We start from the raw sequence: 20,180 nt of genomic DNA, 5'->3' as shown, positions 1-20,180 counted from the left end.
CAAGGTAGAAAGATCTCAGACACATTCCTATATCATTCAGTTTGTGTACATATAGTACGTGCAAAAATGAAACGCACTTTTAACTTTACCCTGGAGCCCCGCCTTTTAACAAGTTCTTTGAATTCTTCAGAGTTTAAAGGTTTAGCGACTATAATAGTAATAGAACCATTACGTTGATCAAAATTAAATGAAGACATGAAACATTTAGAAAAGTCAATTCCCTTTCACCCACTTTTTTGGTATATCAGTAAAAACAAAAACATAGGCTCTGTGACATTTACATGGCAACTCCTCTTCTTCTTGTAACATATTGGCCCTTTAAACTACAACTCTGATTAAACCTAATATTAAACACAAACAAAATGCAGGTGAAAATGTGTGGTGGGAAAGTAATAGGAAAATGGGACATCAGACTTCAATCCATCATTCCTCGTTAACTACTAAAACAAGGGTGATTTATGCTTTTAAAAAGCTTGAGTTAAATCATCTCTTTCTATAGAGAAATCACAACACAAAAAAAACTAAGATAAAATTGAGCCTGGTTAATAGTATGGAAGAGCAGACTCAAGATTTAGAAACCTACATAGAAAACTTTATTAGAGGGAATGTTCAGTGAGGTAGGGCTTGGACAGAGGTCACAGGCTTTTGCCACTGCTGAATGGGGAGAGAGGATTTGGAAGGTTTTCAGTGTGTGTGTTGGTGAAGCCAGAGTGGGGCCAGCACTCAAGTTTATCTTATTTGCCTGCTGGATGCCTGACCTCGGGCAAGCCACTTTTCATTGTGCCCCAGCAAAATGTAAATGGAGACTGTGAAGCTGACAGGCATGTGCCAGCCCATGTGAAATTCTCAGGACAATTCAGTGGTATGTGAGTATCAACAGAGATGTAGGTTGTATTTTTTCGTCTGCCTGTATCCGTAGATTAAAGGTGTATTAATGAAAAGTGTATTCTGGTGTCAGCACTTCGTAAAAATTAATGGAATATTACTTGTATTGTTCTCACTTATCTATTGCTATATAATGGTGGATATTTGAATTATGTATATCTCTGTAGTTAAATTACTCATCAAAGAAGATGCTAACTTCAAAGCAGGATCATTGAGTTCACAATGGAAATTCACAGACTCATTCTGCATTCCTTGTGCACAGTCAACAAAGGAAGGCACACGTGGGTACAGATGCGGTCAGCTAGCTTTCTGTGCGATGGAGATATAAAAGGTGGATTCAAAGAAAGATCCTTCATCTTTGAACTGTTTGGACACTGACAAGGAACTATTCCAGATGCTAGGCAGAGATCCCCTGAGTTACTCTGGGTGACTCTGAGAGACATTTGGAAAATTAGCAGATTAGTACATCTCAGCTATCATTTTGGACTCACGTGTTAATGTATTTTACCTGCTTTAACCTCTTAATAACTCATTTCTTTTTCTTAGCTAACACGTCTGTAGTTAGTTTAGTAGAGAACTGGCTACCAGTGATGTTTTCAGTGTAAAATCCAGAGTACCAACTGATTTGGGACAAGTGACTTGATCGTTTGGGATTGGGAGTACCCTGAGGTGGTATAATTTTTGGTTTTAATAACCTCTTATCACAAAGTTCAGTTTGCCTGGGTGGAAAGACTGGCTGAAGCGTCTAGGGGGACTGTCTGTGACTGGTATCGTGATCCAGGAATTCACATTTGTTACTGACTTAGTGAAATCTAATGACAGAACATGCCACCAGTTTGGGGTGTCTGTCCTTGTTTTCTAACAGTCTGCCCTGAGATTGATAACAGAGTGCCTGAGCCTCTCCAGACAGCATGACAGAGACAAACACACTTCCTTTATAAAGCATATTAACATCTATGGATGAAAAACCCTATGTAAGAGCTAAGGCTCAGTATATAACAGATTATTAAATCTCATCAGGACAGATCACCAATAAGGCTCGTTTAAATGGTTGAAAGCCTTGTACCTGTTGCTTCCAGAGGTAGAGAATTAGAGCAGACATATTCTAATCTCAGGCCATGTCTACATCTAAAATTTTGCAGCGCTGGTTGTTACAGCTGTATTAGTACAGCTGTATAGGGCCAGCGCTGCAGAGTGGCCACACTTACAGCAACCAGCGCTGCAAGTGGTGTTAGATGTGGCCACACTGCAGCGCTGTTGGGCGGCTTCAAGGGGGGTTCCGGGACGAGAGAGCAAACCGGGAAAGGAAACCAGCTTCGCCGCGGTTTGCTCTCTCGGTCCCGGAGCCACCCAGCAAACCGCAGGGAAGGAGACCTGCTTGCTCGGGGTTCCGGGACCGAGAGAGCAAACCGGGAACGCCGCGGTTTGCTCTCTCGGTCCCGGAACCAGCCAGCAAACCGCAGGGAAGGAGACCTGCTTGCTCGGGGTTCCGGGACCGAGAGAGCAAACCGCGGCGAAGCTGGTTTCCTTTCCCGGTTTGCTCTCTCGGTCCCGGAACCCTGAGCAAGCAGGTCTCCTTCCCTGCGGTTTGCTGGGTGGCTCCGGGACCGAGAGAGCAAACCGCGGCGTTCCCGGTTTGCTCTCTCGGTCCCGGAACCCCGAGCAAGCAGGTCTCCTTCCCTGCGGTTTGCTGGCTGGCTCCGGGAACGCGAGAGCAAACCGCGGCGAAGCTGGTCTCCTTTCCCGGTTTGCTCTCTCGGTCCCGGAACCCCGAGCAAGCAGGTCTCCTTCCCTGCGGTTTGCTGGGTGGCTCCGGGACCGAGAGAGCAAACCGGGAAAGGAAACCAGCTTGATTACCAGAGGCTTCCTCCTTCCACGGAGGTCAAGAAAAGTGCTGGTAACTGTCTACATTGGATTACCAGCGCTGGATCACCAGCGCTGGATCCTCTACACCCGAGACAAAACGGGAGTACGGCCAGCGCTGCAAACAGGGAGTTGCAGCGCTGGTGGTGCCCTGCAGATGTGTACACCTTCAAAGTTGCAGCGCTGTAACTCCCTCACCAGCGCTGCAACTTTCTGATGTAGACAAGCCCTCAGTTACTCTAGAGTAAATCCAGAGAAGGCCCACAAAGTCAGATGTGTCACAAAGGTGTAACTGAGATCAGAGCTTAGGTGTTCAACCACCTCCTTATTTAAAAAAGCACTTCACCTCTCTTTAAAGCATTTATTATTCTTCCTCTTAAGTAAAAGCACAATAAAGTTTGATAATATACTAGTGCAGAACCAAACTACTTTGACAGAAATGACACTAAAGTACTTGAATGCATAGCCTGAGGAAGAATCATTTTCCACAGAAGCTGTAAAGCAGATGGTTACAAATGAGCCTTATTTCATGGGCATCGTTTAATGACTGCAAATTTCTTTAACTAAAAATGTAATTTTATCACAGCATAAATCATATGTTTTGAAGAGGGGAATTCGTTTCAGATTTTTCATTCACTCTATAAAACCTTTACAGGCATGTGGCTTGCAAAGCATGTTAAATACCATTTATCTAATACAATACAACAGCTTTAGTCATCAAGGTTAACTTTTAGCACCTATTATCTTCCTTTTTAATGCTAGTTAATTGAACTAACTTAAAACAAAAAATGCAGTTCTGTAAATGTCTAATTTAACTGTGTATTTGAACTGCATAATCATTGTTTATGCTGAAATCAATGTAGTATGTATCATTATTCACAAGGCATTTATCTATTGGAGGGCTGCCCTTCTGGAGGACTAACCAAACTTATGACTTGGAAGTAGATGTAGTGTCAGCAAGTGTGAATCACTATTACTACCTGAGATGGAAAAAATATAATGGAAATTGGATATTTCTTCAGATTGCTTTTCCCCCCCCGGCTACTACAAAACAGCTTTATTTCGCCTGAGCAACTGTATAACACAGCCTCACTTCAAACACCTGGATGAACATATATACAATTTGACAACATTTTTTCACAAACAACTTTTCTGCTGCTATAAAAGAAGCATCTCCAGCTGCCACACTAAGAGACAATAGCTACTTTGTGTAACAGTCTTCTGATTAATATTGAACCATGGATTTTGCCAATAAACTTGAGTATTTTGAAATGGACTATCAGATTTCCTTGAGAGAAAAAACAATTCTAGACAGAATGTATTCCTTTACAGTGACCTATGCAAATACTCCCCAGAGTGACAGAGAAAATAGCTACATAACATGATGCATATACAGTCTGATGCATGATGGCAATGTGGCATAAAGGTTTTATTGATGTGTTTTGGGGATGGATTGAGTAGCAAAACCAAGTGAGAGTTATGCTGGTTAACTAGATGAATGCAAATGAAACCTTTGTACAACAAAATTATATTAAAAAAACATATTTGTAGTGTGTGTGTGTGCAGTGAAATAATACACACATTGTATATCAATATATCTCCACACACACAATTTGGCCTAATACTACAAGTTGCTGTCCTGTGCAGAGCAGGGTGTGCAAATTTATTTTGCAAGTAGAAGCTCTGTGTATGGATGCAGTATAGTCAAGAACTTGGCACCGACCTCAGTACTGAGCAGAAATAATTTTTAAGACCCTGTACATCAGCTCCCTTACTCAAAAGGGCACAAGATGAAAAGGGGGCAAACAGTGAATGTCTCTAAGGGTTTGGCTACACTTGCAGCTGTACAGCGCTAGGAGTTAAAGCTGTCTTCGTACCGCTGTGTAGGGGAAGCGCTGCAGTGTGGCCACACTGACAGCTACCAGTGCTGCAGTGTGGCCACATTTGCAGCATTTGCAGCGCTGTTGGGAATGGTGCATTATAGGCAGCTATCTCAGCATTCAAGACGTCGCAATGTGCTTTTCAAAAGAGGAGAGTGGGGTGGAGTGTGACAGGGAGCGTGAGGGAGACAGAGAGAGTGGATTTTTGGAGCTAACACTCTGTCAGCTCCCTGCCTTGCAAGTTCTAAGGACTTGAAGATACACAGCACCAACCTTCAATCATTTTAAAAGTTTCGACCCCTGCCCCCACCCCTCTCTTATTCACTAAATGCAAATAGCCTTCAGACCAGAAAAGCAGCTGCTCCATAACAGACCCGCCCCCCGCCTCCGGGCTGCTTCTCTCCTCAAGCAAACACTAGCTGTGGACATTCATCCCCCCTGCCTGCCTCCACTCGAGCAAACAGTAGCTGTGTTTGTTTTTTAGATAAGCAGCTCTGGGAGCCCCGAGTTCACAACAAAGAGTGTTATCTTTACTTAAAAAGCATTATGGGAAGGTTCCGGAGGTCAGTTACAGCGCAGTAAGATTAATCACTGTTTACACTGGCACCCCAGCGCTGCAAGAGCAGCGCTGTTCTCTTTATTCCTCTCGTCGAGGTGGAGTACAGGCAGCGCTGTAGCCAGGGAGATACAGCGCTGTATGTGCCTTGCCAGTGTGGATGGGGAGTAAGTTACAGCGCTGTAAAGCCACCACCAGTGCTGTAACTCTCAGTGTAGCCAAGCCCTCAAATAGAACCTAAATATGGTCCTCTGTGACCTTATCTGATTAAAATATGACCAAGTACATAATTGTTGCTACCACTGTTATATAATTGCAACAGATCTTGTAAAAAGTATGTCAAGTAAGGTGTCTATGGAAAGGCTATGATTTGATGAATATGACTATGCTATTTGTATGCATCATTTTTGTATGCATGTATCTGAAGTTATGAATATTAATATTGTTACAAATATTAACTATGTACCTGTATTTCAAATGTTTGCTCCCATGGTAACACCAAGGTATTTAGTCTGCACATCTTAAAGGGACTATTCAAGTTAAATGGCTCATCAAGGAACACTTAACTCACTATGGACCATGGGAGACGCCTTTCTACACTTAATGGACTTTCTCGTGATGGCCTCTACTATGGGTATGTCTGCACTACAGGATTATTCCGATTTTACATAAACCAGTTTTGTAAAACAGATTGTATAAAGTCGAGTGCACGCAGCCACACTAAGCACATTAATTCGGTGGTGTGCCTCCATGGTCTGAGGCTAGCGTCGATTTCTGGAGCGTTGCACTGTGGGTAGCTCTCCCGTAGCTATTCCATAGTTCCCGCAGTCTCCCCTGCCCATTGGAATTCTGGGTTGAGACCCCAATGCAAAAACAGTGTTGCAGGTGATTCTGGGTAAATGTCGTCACTCATTCCTTCCTCCGTGAAAGCAAAGGCAGACAATCATTTTGCGCCCTTTTTCCCTGGATTGCCCTGGCAGACGCCATAGCACGGCAACCATGGAGCCCGTTCAGCTTTTTTTTTTTTTTTTTTACTGTCACCGCATGTCTACTGGATGTTGCTAACAGACGCGGTACTGCAGCACTACACAGCAGCATTCATTTGCCTTTGCATGATTGCAGAGACGGTTATCAGTTGTTCTGTACCGTCTGCCATGCCATTGTAAGTTAGCAATGAGATGAAGGTTATCAGTCATTCTGTACCGTCTGCTGCTGTCATGGATGCCCCTGGCTGAGGTCGGCCGGGGGCGCAAAGACAAAAATGGGAATGACTCCCTGAGTCAATCCCTCCTTTATAGTATCTAAAAATAGAGTCAGTCCTGCCTAGAATATGGGGCAAGTGTACTAGAGAACCAGTGTACTAGAGAACCAGAGAGCACAGCCGCTCCGGGTCAGATCCCGCAGAAATGATGAGCTACATGCCATTCTAGGGGGAGCCCCTGCAACAACCCCACTCGTTGCTTCCCTGCTCTCCCAACCCTCCTGGGCTACCGTTGCAGTGTCCCCCCATTTGTGTGATGAAGTAATAAAGAATGCAGGAATAAGAAAAACTGACTTGTTAGTGAGATAAAATGAGGGGGAGGCAGCCTCCAGCTGCTATGATAGTCCAGGCAGGACATTAAACAGTGCCGGGGAGAGGAGCCCAGCATCCCGCTGCTATGATAGTCCAGGCAGTACAGAATCTTTTCTTTACACAGGAAAGGAAGGGGGCTGATGGAGCTCAGCCCCCAGTTGCTATGATGAAGACGGTTACCAGACGTTCTCTACCCTCGACTGGGAATGACCAGGAGTCATTCCTATTTTTACCCAGGCGCCCCTGGCTGACCTCACTTGAGGCCAGCCAGGAGCACTCAGGGGCTGATGATGAGGACGGATAGCAGTCATATTGTACCGTCTGCCACCGGGGAGGGGAGAGGAGAGGATACTGCTGTTCACTGCCTCAACATCGCGGTTACCAGCAGCATGCAGTAGACATAGGGTGACATTGAAAAAAGTCAAGAAACGATTTTTTTCCCTTTTCTTTCATGGTGGGGGAAGGGGTAAATTAACGAGCTATATACCCTGAACCACCCCGGACAATGTATTTGACCCTTCAGGCATTGGGAGCTCAGCCAAGAATACAAATACTTTTTGGAGACTGCTGGGGACTGTGGGATAGCTGGAGTCCTCAGTACCCCCTCCCTCCCTCCGTGAGCATCCATTTGATTCTTAGGCTTTCCGTTATGCTTGTCACACAGCACTGTGCTGTGGACTCTATATCATAGCCTGGAGATTTTTTTCAAATGCTTTGGCATGTCGTCTTCTGTAATGGAGCTCTGATAGAACAGATTTGTCTCCCCATACAGTGGTCAGATCCAGTAACTCCCGTACGGTCCATGCTGGAGCTCTTTTTGGATTTGGGACTGCATCGCCACCCGTGCTGATCAGAGCTCCACGCTGGGCAAACAGGAAATATAATTCAAAAGTTCACAGGGCTTTTCCTGTTTTCCTGGCCACTGCATCTGAGGTCAGATTGCTGTCCAGAGCGGTCACAATGGTGCACTGTGGGATACCACCCGGAGGCCAATACCGTTGATTTGCGGCCACACTAACCCTAATCCGACATGGTAATACTGATTTCAGCGCTACTCCTCTCATCGGGGAGGAGTACAGAAACCGGTTTAAAGAGCCCTTTATATTGATATAAAGGGCCTCGTTGTGTGGACGGGTGCAGCATTAAATCGGTTTAACGCTGCTAAAATCAGTTTAAACGCGTAGTGTAGACCAGGCCTAAGACTAAGCAAGCATGCATGGACATGTGACTTGCCCATGTGACTCCAAACACCATCTTGTTCCCTGTAATTTTCCACAGTGAGAACAATGGGTTTCCCTTCACTTGGCAGAAGCTAAAAAAGACCCTGGAAACATCTCCATTTTGTCTCTTTCCCGCTCATATATATTGACCTAGATATATGGCTGGTCCTTTTTTGATCAGAAGAACCCTTTTGTTTGACGAAATTGGTTTTAAATAACCACTCATCATTAAGTCTAGTGTTCTTAGTTGTGATACAACAGGAGTTCTCAAACTGGGGGTCATGACCCCTCAGGGGACTATGAGGTTATTATGAGGGGGGTTGCAAGCTGTCAGCCTTCACCCCAAACCTCACTTCACCTCTAGCATTTATAATAGTGTTAAATATTTTTAAAAATGTTTTTAATTTATAAAGAGGAGGGTCACATTCAGAGGCTTGCTGTGTGAAACAAGTCACTAGTACAAAAGTTTGAGAACCACGGATATAAGGATTGGAATCTCTCACGAAACTGCTTTTCTGCCTTTGTGTTGGCCAGTGTGGTGAAACAGAAGTTTACTTTTGTTGCTGGTTTGGTATATCTTATGGAAGAATAACCTCCAGTTTTGAGCTCTTTCTGCCCTATTTCTCAGCAGTTTATCCTGAATTTGGTATTCTCAGTTGTGACCCATGGAGGCAAGGTGACACTCCTCCATAAACAAATGAGGTTCTCAGCTAAACATTCCCTTCAAACCTTTTTCCTACAAACAAAACAACACTCAATAATACAGGATTGGGTTTCTTCATGATCCCTTGTCCTTCATTTAACTAGGGTGACCAGATGTCCTAATTTTATAGGGACAGTCCCAATTTTGGGTCTTTTTCTTATATACGCTCCTATTACCCCCTACCCCGATTTTTCACATTTGCTCTCTGGTCACCCTACACGTAACAACAGTAAAAACAGTGCTATGTAGGTTTCAGCATGGCTAATATAGACCTGGCCTAGACCCTGGATGAGAATTCAGTTTGTTAGCCCACTCTGAATCCCAAGTTGTTCTGTGTTCATTGTGCTAGATGGATTCAAGCTAGCTGGTGTGTGTGTAAGTGTGGGTGTGTGTGTGTAAATATAAATAAAACTTTTGCTATATGGACATACCTAGTTTGTGAAACTAGTGAGATTACGGCCACTGCAACTGTCCATCATTTCTTATTCATGATGTCCCTAAGCGGATGACAGGTAGCGCTGCCCCCTATCCAAAAAAAAAGGGGAGGGAAATCTGTCCTGCAGGAAATTTCAAGATTTCAACATTTGTTTTTGTCTTGAATTGGAATGAAAAGTTGAAGTCTGGGAACTTCTCACGAAACAAGATATTCGAAACATTTTGTTTTGATCTTATAGAAATGTTTTGAGAAGGTAAAATTTTATTTTGATTCATAGTTTCTAATATAAAAAAGTCAAATATAATAAGAAAGTTTAAATGGAATGTTTCAATAATTTCCTGTAAAAATTGACAAAAAAAATCCTTCTCATGAAATGTTTTGATTTAGTCAAACCAGTATTTTCCAATGGAAAACTGTTCTGTCCGAAAAAATGTTGACCAGCTCTAATGACAAGCTTGTTAAACAAGAAAATGACAGATAGCAAAAAGACACTTTCAGCATGAATTCATGAAACTTTCATGATTTGCAAATGTTCTTGTGAATCATATGAATATTCACAGACAATGTAGAGTTTGTTTAAGTGGCTCAAATTCCATTTACTGCTATTTGTTCTCATATTGTTCAGAAAAATACATCTATACATGCACAACTGTTTCCAAAAAGGGCTCAACATCTCACTGGTTTGGGCCCTTAATTCAGTCTTTAGTGGATTCATATAAGACTTCAATTATACGTTGGAAGTCTTGGGTTCTTCAACATTTCTTGCTTTGCTTATATATCCCTGCGGTATATTCCAATCTCTGTACTGCAATTTCAAAATCTGAATGCATTTTACCAGAAATAATATAGGAAAACAAGCAAAGTTAGAATAAATATCAGCCTTTGTGTTAATGTCACATAAAATTAGCCTTGTACATGTCAGGTTAACTTTATTAAACAAGTGTTAAATAGTAATTGACCATTTCAACTTGTTATGGCTGTTAATCTGCAAGTTACATTAAGAGACCAGCAAAAACACACACACCTCCCAGCAAAATAAATTAAAAATTAATTAACATTTTGATTTGGAAGGTAATCAGTGGTCTATCACATTGAACAAGTAATCTACCTGCCCTGGATTGTCCTAACTGTTAGCAACTGATGATTAATTCCAGTGCCTCATGGGAATTCTTTCTTAACATGTCTAAATTTTCCTCTGCAGCCAGGGAATAACTAAGTGAAATAAACCAAATTGTATGTGGAACTGCTTACCTACATAACATTGATTCCAGTGTCATCTCCGATAGATCATTTGGAAACAAAGCTAAATTCAACTCTCAGGTCTACTGGTGAACATAATGGACCCATGCACATTTAGAATAGAGATGAGCCCAAATAACAAAGTTAAAATACAGCTGTGAACTTTCCAGAAGTTCAGTTCTGGGGGTTTGGTTTGGTGTTTTAGAAAGATAGATCTAGCACCAAAGTAGGGCACATTCATTAACAGCTTGTAAAGAGTTAAAAAATGATATTATTTGTTTTATAGAATTACACACACACACACACTCTTACAGAAATGAGCTGTATATGTATATACATAGAACTATTCAACATGGTTAAAAGCAGCCAGAGTCTTTCATAACTGAGAATCATTTATATTAAAGTGCAATTCAAAAAATCTATTAATGCAATGTTATATTTACTCATGCTTAAAAAAAAATCACAAAAAGCCAGGAAACTGTGTTGTCAAAATGGAATCAGACAACTTTTAAAACAAATTTGTGTTTTTGGCCCTTCTCCTAACTTCTATTTATCTTTCCTTAAACTGTGATCCCGTCCAGACTGGGATAATCTCTTCTTGAATACCTAGAAAGAACAGGCAGGGATTGGTATTGCAGAATCACATTTTCTATTTTTAAATTAATATGAAGCAATTACATTAAGGAATCACTTGCAAAGTAATACATTTCAATTATGACATTTTGCTATGGTAAAGCGACTAAGTCCCCAAGTCACGGCAGCAAATGCAAATCTTTTAGCAAAGATAACAGATAGTGGGAGCAATGCACTACATAACGCATTGGTTGAGAATTATAGATCAGTGTAATATACTTTTTACAATGATGGGGTCAGAGTTCCCTTCAAAGAGTAGTTAATGGATTCGGCTCAAGAGTCAAATAATTAGCACGAAATCCTGGCACCAGTGAAGTCAGTTGGGGCAGAACTTCACTCTGAGGGCATATTTACATGGGGGGGGGGGGGGGGACAGGAAGTGTTCTTATCTCACGGTGAGCCAAATCAGGTTAAAACAGAAGTGAAGACAATGCATCTTGAGTTTTAACTTGGGTTTAAATTGAACTGCTAACCCAAATTAAAATCCAAGTTGCATTGTCGTCACAGCTATTTCAACCTGAGTTAAGAATACTGGGTTGTTGGGTTTTTTTTGTTTATTAGTTTGTCTTTGTGGGGTAGGAGGTGTATTTGTGCCTGCAGTGGACATATTCTTAGAATATAAGGTTTGATGCTGAGCACACACAAATATCACTGATTTCAATGGTAGATGCAGGTTCTCTGAAGCGCTGAAAATATAGTCAGATCACAGATTTCTCCCATTTGAGACCCAGAAACTGAGGCACTCAAAAATAAATCAGTGGCCATTCTTGAAAATTTGGCTGGATGTGTTTGTCCTTTTACACCTTCCCCCATTTTAAAGTTTATTTTATTTAAATTAAATGTTTAAAATGAAAACCTGCTTTGATTTGGTCTGGAACCTCAGAAGAGTGACTGAGTTTGTTTTTTCAATTGGATTTTGTTGGATGGCATTTTTATTTTTAGAACTGGCACTGTTTTGATGGAAGCACATTGAAAACAATGTGTCAGAACCGCCTGTTGCTATTCAGGAGCATTACACTAATGGACACTTTTCTCAGTGCTATAAAACATTCCTGCTGACAGCAATAATTTTGCTACACAGACAAAAGCAAATAACACTATTACTCCTATAAGCTTTTGCTCACAGGAACAACCTATTGAAATGTGTACTGTTTTCTGTGACAGTCCTGGGGGACAAGGTGGGTGAGGTGATCTCTTTTATTGGACCAATTTCTGTTGGTGAGAGAGACAAGATTTTGAGCCGCACACTCCTCCTACACAGTTCATTTTAACTCAACATGATACAGGGATAAATTCAGCATTGGTGCCATATCTGATGGCTTTGATCCTAAACAGCAGACAATAAGCAGTCATCTTTTCAGTGCATTTTACATCTAGAAGCTCCTTTAAAAAACAAAGTTTCTAAAAACTGAACAACACAGATGCCTCTTTCATAGGAGTAGATTGCTTACTCTAGCTGTTTTGAACTGCAGCTTCCAAAGCCGATCTCCTGCATTATCCCAACCCTGAAATATATAATGGGCCATATTCTCTGCATGCATCTCTCCATGCCATCCTCTTTTTCCATGAAGCTAAGTTGTATTTCCAAGCTTCTTCAGAGAAAGGACAACAACATTAGAGGTTGTATGGGTGCACTAGGATGGGAATGGTGCAAGGATAGGTGTGCACACCGGGCACAGCAGCAATGCTCCAGGCTTATGCTAGGAAGAGCTCTAGGAGGCAAAATACCTCCTGGATCTTCTACAAAGCAGTATGGCTTTGCACTACCCTATCACAAGCAAGAGACCTGAAAGGCCTCGTAGAGCCCTGACGTTTCAGTCGATTGCCTACAGCTGGTTGGCTTTGCAACGTTTGTGTAACTTTAATTTGTAACTTTGGTTTAAAACTTTAGGATTTTTATTGTTTACAGTTACAAATTTACTGCAGAGGCACCAACTCCTTGGGTGCTCTGGGGCTGGGGCGCCAATGGGGAAAAAAATAGTGGGTGTTCAGCACCCACCAGCAGCCACTCACCAACCAGCTGTTTGGTGGACCCCACCAACCAGTTCCTCCCACTCTCCCCCCGCCCCCAGTGCCTCCTGCCCACCACCGATCAGCTGTTTAGTGGTGGGCAGAGAGTGCTAGGGGGAGAGGGCAGAGTGAGGTGCAGTGAGGGTGGAGCCTTGGAGGAAGGGACGAAGTAAGAGTGGGGCCTTGGGGCCAAGCTGGGGTGGAGCACTCCCAGGGAAAGCTAAAAGTCAGTGCCTGTGACTTACCATATTTCATGAAAGATGCTAATGAAGCACAAAACATTCCCTCACTATCTTTTGAGCCTGGCTGGGGGAAAAAAAATATTCACTATTGTTTGAGGAAGCTGCATTTTAGCATAGAAGTTAGGGTAATTTAAAATTTGCCCTTTCTGGTATAAGCATTCAGAGAAGCTTTGATGGCTCAAATCATATAGTGTCATCTGTTCACCATACGGTATCTAATTGAGATAACTGCTGCATCTCAGATTTTACTCGCTACTGTTTCTAGAATTCAGATAATAAACCCAGGTATAGCTCAATAAATCTCTACACCATCACTGGAAAGCTCATTGGAAGCTTGCGTTAGGATACATCTGCATTTTTACAGTTCCTTTCTCATCTAAAGCTCTTCTTCTTGATGATACAAAAATCTTGATACACTAATGGGAGATTTCCCCATCCCTTTCACACGTTTCCATAAATATGCTATGGACATAGACTTTACATTTCAGAAATAAACAGGCACCGTTTCACCTGCTAAGGTTAAATGGTTTATCAACAGGAATATCAGAAAGTGTACTCCTCCATCACATAACTGCCTGAACTAGATAAGTGAGAGGAATTTCATTTTCAACATACATTTTAATCTCATTTTAAACTCTCCTATAAGAATCTACCTGCATTTTCCAACCCAGATGTGATTTTTCACAGCCACTTGACTATGACACTACTGGAACTAATCAACATTCAATTTCTGCCAACGTCAGTTTGTGCTGCTGCTCAGCACGGGGCAAGAGCATCCAAAAGATAGCGACTTTAGTTAGAGCATTAATATTACAAACGTTCAGGGTCATTAGAATCCAAGCAATTTCTAATGCAGCTGCAATACAGCCACGTTCCTGTATTCAGTTGGAGGTCCAAGTTGCTATCAACAAACGCCCCTAGTGGACTGAACATTGCAACATTCTGCGTGGACAGAACACTTAGACATTGCAACGGTCTGCACGTGTTATCAAAAATAAATAGAAACAAGGCAACTCCAGTATTACAACTTGATTTTAGATCCACAAGAATACTTGATATGCACCAACTGAGCATGTATCGCATCGACTTTACTGTTGACTTTGCTCATTTCCATTGACTTCAATAGTTTCGGTTCTGTGCATTGTCAATATAAATTGAGAAGTGATAAATAAGGGGAAGATGAAACCATTGTCTTGTTTCAAGCAATTGAATATTTGCATTTTCTACCTTTCCACCCATACAAATGCTCTGCAGGCTGTATTAGTATATCAGGCTCTGTAGGTGTTTGGTTTTGAGGGAGGAAGGAGAGAGTTCACAGAACTTTGATACGTAACTACCTGATCTGCAGACATAGTCCAGACTTGCTGAGCAGAATTGAGAGCAGAAGTTTGCTTGCCATCTCCAAATACTTAGTACAACATAATTGTTTTAATTATTAGGATTATCTCAAGTGAGCACTGGTACAATTCACTGAAGATAACAGTATGAAAAAGCAGGGTCCACAATAAAAAAAAAAAATTATACTTGAACTGCTCCACCAGAAACATAGGCTTGATTATGCCCAATTAACGCTGAATGAGCAGTAAAACGAGAGAAATCTTGCCCATTTTGTTTAAAATCAAGTCTGATTCTCTCATTCCCTTGCTAAAGGTTTTCATCAAGTTACCTGCAACAAAAAAAAGAGCATGACATATGCATGACAGAGAGTGCATTACTGATATTAATTCTTAATGTAAATGACAAGCTGTTAGGTCTACTGCTGCCTGAAAAAATGAATGATACATTATGCCGGTTCTACTTTAAGCTCATGTGCTGAACAATGGAGAAAGCCTTTATCAACAAATCTTCAGAGCTGAAGCAAACAAACAAACACAAACAAAATCCATGGAGTACCTAGAAAGCTTCTTACCTACAGCTGAGAAAGATTAGATTATCCACCCCCACTTCAGAAGTGAGTGGAAAGCATTCTGAGCTACCTACTGGAGTTTCCTGAACTGAAGTTAAAGATAAGGAAAAAACTGTTTGGATGAGGGAACACAAGTGAATGCATTGAAAAACACTCCAATGTAAATTCAGTTGTGTATTTCTGAGACTCAAAGTAAAGGAAGAAACAAAACATAAAATGGATCCAAGGGATGAAGATGCAAACCTGGAATGAAAAGCACACTCACCCTATTGTACATACTTTATGTGCACACGTACACACAGGGTATACGTTCACTTTTTTCATTCAGAATTTAGCTGTTCCTCCTATAGGATCAATTCCCCCCCCCCCCCGCCACGTCCTCTGCTATAAAGAATTTCTCAATGCTTAGAAGTAGAGCTAGCCATAAAACCTGGTTCCTTCTCCTCCACATAGAATTTCAAAAACACAAAATTCAAATTAAAATGTTCTGACACAAAGGTGGTGACAAAATGAGATTAAAATGTTAGTATCAAACTGAATTTTCATCTTTGTTTTCCTTCGCGGGGGTGGGGGGGGATATGAAGATGGAGGAAAACAAATGTTTAACTGAAAACCCAAACAAGGAGGGGAAAAAAACAAAAATTCAATTTGAAAATTTTAATTTAGACTTGAAACTTCCTATTAAAATAATTAAAAAAAATTAAAAAAGTGACATCTTCCTGCAAAATAATTCTCATATTTTTTGGCTGAAAAATGCCAGCTAGCTCAATACAGAGCCTTTCCCTTGTGTAATGTAAAAAAGAATTTAACTAGCATATTCTAAAACTGTAAAAACAAGGTAAGTTGTTCTTAAGAATGGGATAGCTAGCTACTTGTATGGAAATTGAAGGAGGAACTTGGTCTTCTTTCACCAGCACTGTCTACATTAGAGGTTTAGAATGGGTTAGTTAAAACATACTAACATACTCTTATAAGCAAAAATCCTTTTATCCTAGTCTAGAAATATGTTTATACTCCTTATCTGGCACTAATGAAGACCAGATTAGGCTCTTCTATTCGTACACCTGACACTGCACCAAACACTGTTGAAAAGCATCTGAACATTTCTACTGACTTTATTTTTCCTATATGGTTAACATAACAAACAAACAAACAAACAATCTGGGTCTGGTTTTGTAGGTTACAAAAATGCAATTTCAGAAATTCCACAAGCAAGCTATTTTCCCTCTCTTACACACACAACGGAGGTCTTGATATTTCTTGTGGTTATGCCACAAGACCAAGATTCAAAAGACTTGAGTTAGATTCACTTTGGCCTACATTTTCACAAGTGTCCACAGGTTTTATGTGCTATCTATTCCTTGACCTCAAAGTACCTAACAAGTATCAACTGATTTACTCCTCAAATCTTCGGTGATGCAGGAAGCATACTTTCTACTTCTTCGATAAGGAATCTGAGGCAAAGAGATAAATCCTACATTTTTCAAGTGTCCACTAATTTTTGGCACCTCACTTTATGGGTGTCCAACTTGTGACAAATGGGCCTTCAATTTTCAGAGGTGCTGAACACTCCCACTGAAGTCAACAAGAGCAGAACCTGGCTCTCCAACCTCTGAGATAGTGGGTCACCCTTCATCCCTTTTGTAAATCTACTGGTCCAGATTATGATCTCAAGCTCACCATTATAATTTTATTTTGATTTAAATAATAAAAAGTCTATAACAAAAGACTCTAAGTGGCCTGACTGTTACAATGTAATACTACCCCTAGCAGCTTTAAAAAGCAAATATTCAGACAAGAATGGCAACTCAACCAGGCCAGCTAGCTACACCCACCCAGTGTCATTTTGGGAACATATCCTCACCTCTCTCCAAAAACACTATCATTAGATAAGCTTTTGCAGCATAGCTTAAGGTCACAAAACTAGAGCTGTTTGGGACCCAGGTGAGGAAGTTGTCATGGGATCCTCATAGAGAACACTCTGTCAGCAGCTCCTTATCTTTTATAAGGAGACTCCAGAGTAACAATAAAATTCAGCGGGTGCTGAAGGTTCTTGGCAAGATCAGGCTCTTCATGGAGATGAAAGCAATAAATACATCACTTAACACAGGCTGGTGTCATATTGGACTATGCTGAATTTCACATACAATTGCCAGCTTCTCATGACCATGCCACATCAGGATGGTGGCAACATATATAAACACAGTACTGATCAGGTTAGCTTTGCCAATAGGATCCAATCTAAATCTTCAGCAAATGGCATTCATTTGGGTGTGTCTTTTTTGAATTTGGGCCCTGAAATAAGTGATGACAAGATCGTGTGTTAATTGTAATATATAAATACAAAACCAACGTTCAAAATGTCTTTGCCACTTTTTTTGCAGACACAATTGAAGTTTACGAATGATACCAGTAAACAATTAATTGGCAACAAATTCCTCTAATTCATTAAAACCAGAGCCTTGGAAAGGCTCAATAGCCAAAAAACATAAGTGTTACTGTTTTGTATTTTGAACCAGTGCAAGCGAATAGAAGGGACCATCTTGCAGCTAGTGATGATAAATTTAATGCACTACAATTTTAATATTAAAAACCCTAATGTCTATTATTCTGTTTTAGAGTAGGGTTTGGTTGTTGGGGTTTGTTTTGGTTTTCTGATTGGCTGGGGTTTTGATATATATAAAATCTGCTCCAAAAACACATCTTGTAAAGAACACACAGTGGGAGCTATTTATTCAAAGATTTACATTTAAATGAAAATAGTTCTGTTTTTGTCACTCATATGTAAGAAATTAAATGTTAACATTTTTTATACTATAAAAAGGAAATGCGTGTAGGTGAATGTCAGCCTTTTTAAGAGAGCCAGCATGGATCTATGTACTACCTTCAGTTCATTTTGGGATAATTTCTCCCTTTACTTTTGGTCCTCTACAGAGGGGTGAATTACACTCGGCCATAACAGTGCAATACTCATTGGATTTTGAAACACTGGAAGGATCTCACAAAAAGTGAAATAGGCCTCTATGTTGTTTAAAATAGCAAGCTAGGATCTTCATCTGAAAGAGCAGGCACAATGATCTTTAGACCCTATAGGTAATTTGAAATCTCCAGCACAAGCAATTGAGACTCCTAGACATGACCTGAGGCAAAAACCATTATGAGTGCAATGTAGGTTCCAGGTGGACAATTCATTCTGCCTACTTGCATCATCGAAGTCTGGTGTGCACATATAACTACATATGGTTGTGATGAAAACTAATGTGACATTTGTTGCCTTCTGAAATTTTAAGTGACTCAGATGCCATGCAAACAGTACGTAAATAAATAAGACAAATGATTGGTGCTCTGGTAAACTGATGTCTGCAAAATGGCAGCAAAGAGAAAATCATGGAATCCTTTAAGATGTATGGCAGTTCTGTTTATGAGTATGAAATGTTTTCTCTAATGCCTCAGTTTAAATGGCAGAATAGCTATGAACGGCAGTTATATTCTCTAGCTATGTAAATAAATAGCTATCCAGGACACAAGGTGATCCAAGCATTGTAAAAGCCATCCATACGGGTGATCAAGGAAGCTGGATTCCTTATATGATAGATTGCCGCTTCCTTTTATTTACAGCTTTAAACTTAATTATTATGTCCACACTCTAATCCCTCATTCACATTGAGTAGCATCTTACTCCACAGTTAAACTCATGCATTTCAGTGGAATCACTGATTGTGTAAGGTATTCCTCACTATGAGCAACAGTATCAGAATCTAGCAGTATGGGCGATGGGGGAAAATCACTACAGTCTGCTTGAGACTTTTCAGTTCACTTACATTATTACACATAGCGTAAATGGTGTTTAGAGCCTTATGAGTCCTCTGCACCAAGGTAAATTTTACCTGAGGGATTATTCATCATCACCAACAGCATGTCATTATTTGCTCTCAGTGGCTTTCATATGAGTAGCTCAAAGTACTTTGCATTTTACAGATGGGGCAAAAGTAAGCCAAAAAGGTTAAATGACTTCCCCAAGGTGTCACAGCCATTCAGCGGCATAAGAACAGAACCCAGTAGTCCTGTCAATAAATCTTCTATGCTAATCACTAGACATTATGAGCAATCAATGTATTTAAATATTTCCTTTATCCATTAAACAAAACGCCACAAGCAATACCTGTAATGGTACAAGAATATTTTCCATTTTTACATTGACAAAAGATGATAATATTGTCCAGGGCTATTTGCCAGCAATGTACCACAAAACATAATACAACATTTCCATTTGATATGCAGTGATGCATGTTCTTTTGTTTGATGAACTCCCATTAGCAGATGGAAATTCTGCATGTAGAATAGTCAGTAAAGAGATGCAGTGATAATCTTGTCAGCACCACAGATCAGAGGGAAGATGTCTGGCCATTACTTGAAGGAATATGGCAAAAAACTTTTCGTATCACACATTAGCAATGTTTATAAAACCTGCCTTTCACTGTCATAATTACTTTCACTTAACTCACCTCTTGGAGCAACATCTACATTTAATGCTAAGACATAGCTCTTCCCTTTTAAAAACCCTACATTGATGGTGGGAATACTGGGTGTTTTTTTGACCCACTGGGAAAACTATAATTTACAGACATAGGTGCTGATCTTGCCGGGACTGACTTACTCATGTGAGTAGTCCCATTGGCTTCCAAACCCCTTCAAAATTTCTGGGCAGGCTTTTACTGGAGTCTTGGGGTACTAAACTCCCCATACGACTTTTGTTCTGGGTTTGATTTTAAAAATAAGCCTATTTTCTTGTTCCAGTTTGGGTTTGACTAATGTATCCTGAAATAGTTGTTCTTGCAAGATTTCAGCGCAAGATGGCGGACAACTCACATTATCCAATCTAGTGATATTTCCATCATTCAAGGTAACAAACCATAGTGTTAGCCCTGATCAGTCCCATACTCAAGCTCTAGTTTAAGGACAATCCAAAGCTGAAAGATACCTCCTGGACCCATTACTAGTTCTGATGTTTAATCGTCTTTGGATCTGTCTGTA

The 20,180-nt window shown here is 40.7% G+C and overlaps 1 protein-coding gene across 4 annotated transcripts in view; it reads right to left on the bottom strand.

The window, feature by feature from the left end:
• FSTL4 (follistatin like 4) overlaps positions 1 to 20,180 on the bottom strand; it is a 471,928-nt gene that overhangs the window by 437,263 nt on the left and 14,485 nt on the right. The gene's annotated exons all lie outside the window — the stretch shown is intronic.

The sequence above is a fragment of the Gopherus evgoodei genome, chromosome 8 (genome assembly GCF_007399415.2).
Source record: "Gopherus evgoodei ecotype Sinaloan lineage chromosome 8, rGopEvg1_v1.p, whole genome shotgun sequence".
In the NCBI taxonomy this organism is placed as follows: Eukaryota; Metazoa; Chordata; order Testudines; family Testudinidae; genus Gopherus; species Gopherus evgoodei.
Note: the sequence above shows the minus strand (reverse complement) of the source record. Positions and strands in the feature narration are given on the sequence as shown.